Raw genomic sequence first — 2,651 nt, forward strand, 5'->3', positions numbered from 1 at the left:
CAAATGTTTAGATGGATGTTTGTTTGTCTGATCTCCAAAACCGCTCAACGGATCTCGATGAAATTTAGCATACATATAGAACATAGTCTGGAAGAAGACATAAGCTAGTAATTGTTTTTTTTACAATTCCGCGGGCGACAGCTAGTTCACTTACAAAGAAAGAAAACTATACAATTGAACACTTAATCATATTATCAGATCGTATGACTTAGCAATGCGCATAACCATGTTTATTACATTATAGTTAAGTAATATTAAGTACCAAGTTCAGTAGTTTAAGTGAACAAAGTAAACTGGGACATAAAAAAAGTAAAGATATCATTTAAATGTATCATTTCCTTATTTCCACAATATTTTCTCAATTAAAATCATTGTAATTATTAAATTTATAATTTCAAAAGTTTTATAAGATTTTCTGTTAAATGCGGGCTGGGCTGGCTATCTATAAAGAGTATCTAAGATAAAAGACACTCAGCTTTGTAGCCAAGCGCTGTGGACGACAGAGCTTAAATTTGGGCGTGCTTCGGACATGGAATTTTAAAAGCCTTGTACAACTTTCCGGATATTTCCGATAAAACATTATTAAATGGCAAAGTGTGTTGTACCTTTTCGTCGTTCTATTTATAGTATTAAAATATAATTGAAAATTTCCTTATAAGCATATTGAAGTTTGACATTGTATTCATATTAATTGTCTAATTCATCTTTACGCATTTTATAAATATGCAATACAGTTTATTCCGATAGAGTACTACAATGATGAACAACCAACTATTCTTCCTATCAAACTACTCTACCTACTGTTAGGAAGAAAATCCGACACTATGCCGGTGTACTGTCGCAACACTAGCCTTACTAAAATGTTGACGTTTATGTCCCCTCACTTATCATTCTCACACTTGACTTGGTAATGAAAGCGCGCCATTCGCGCCAAAGGGCTCTAATTAATAATGTCTAAAACATAGAGACACTTCGATGTATACACTTAGTAATCTTAAATCAACAAAAAAAAACTTAACATATAGCCACACATCTATGCCAAATTTCATAGAGATTCATTCAGTGGTTTTGGAGATACCTTCTAACAAACATATGTCCATACATTTATTCAGATAATAATCACCGACAATAGCATAGACTGGTATATAAAATAAGGTTATGTACTGTGCAGGTCACAAATGGATTATCCGGGCATTATCTCGACGTTGCCGTGTGTTATATATGTATAATACATATGTACTTGTGTTGTAAAATACGGTTAAATTATTTAATTTACAATAGCATCGTTTTATCTTACTAATATAAATGCGAATATTTAGATGGTGGATGGATGAATGTTTGTTCGAAGTTATTTCCAAAACAACTACATGGATCTTGATGTAATTTGACATAGAGGTGAAGCATAATCTGGAAGAACACATAAGCTAATAATTAAGTTTAATTCCGCTCGGATGCAGTCGCGGACGACAGCTATATATCATAAACAAAATTCATAATCAAAAAATTGTTAACGTAACTATCACGATACCAGAGATTTATGTGCATTTAAATTTATGGTTATGGTAATTAAAATATTTCATTTAATCAATTTTATTATTTCATCGAAATGTTTTCTTATAATTATAGTTAATTATAGATAATAATTGCCTTTTATTCAGGAATAAATACTTCAAGGTTACTATTCACATCCAAATCTACTTTATAATTCAATCTTTTATAAGAATTAACTTTCATGCAATACCGATTTCTTTGTGCGACTTTACGAAAGGCGTCAACTTTTTCAAATACATAAACAAGTATTTCATAACTAGCAAAGTTCTTAAATAAATTGTAACTAGGTTGGTTAAGTTTGTAAGAAATGTATTGCACTTCAGTGTTTACAGAATTGTTAAGCCACAAACTTAACGGCATAAATGAAAAATAAGAAAAGAAATAAGTAATAACAAAGTTATCTACGTAGCGTACATAACTCTATTAAGATATGCGCTACACAAACTACAAAACTTCTATTTTTCAAAGAAATAGATACGACAATATGTTCCACAGTAGAAGAACTTAGTAGCTAGTCTAAAAGACATAAAACGTTGTACAGAGTTACTGATGGTTGGTTGTATCTACAAAAAACATCTGAGATAAATAAATACTGTTCTTTGACACCGCACTGCCTTCAACATTGAGCTTTTTCGAAGCATTATGACCTCTTTAAAAGCTTTTCAACTTACGTAATGTTTTTCTTGAATATTTTCAAATGAACTTTGAAATTAGCTATAACATGTTTAAGAACACTTTTTCTATTAGACATTCTTTATACATTCTCACAAGTACTATACAATATAAAGTACTAGTACTATGCAACGCATATGCAATTACGCATGTCTATGGGCAACGGTCACTTCGCTATTTCAGTGATTTCAGGTGACTACTAGCTCGTTTGCCATCTTCTTATATATAAAATGCTCGTGTTATAATACAATTTTCGTTCCCATACTCCTCCGAAACGGCTTGACCGATTCTCATGAAATTTTGTGAGCATATTGAGTAGGTCTGAGAATCGGTCAACATCTATTTTAAATCCCGCGCGGACGGAGTCGCGGGCGAAAGCTGGTATGATATAATATAATAAAATATTTCGACAAGTTTTAGTCTGCCAT

Source organism: Papilio xuthus, unplaced genomic scaffold (genome assembly GCF_000836235.2).
Source record: "Papilio xuthus unplaced genomic scaffold, Pxut_1.1 DF826949.1, whole genome shotgun sequence".
Classification (NCBI taxonomy): Eukaryota; Metazoa; Arthropoda; class Insecta; order Lepidoptera; family Papilionidae; genus Papilio; species Papilio xuthus.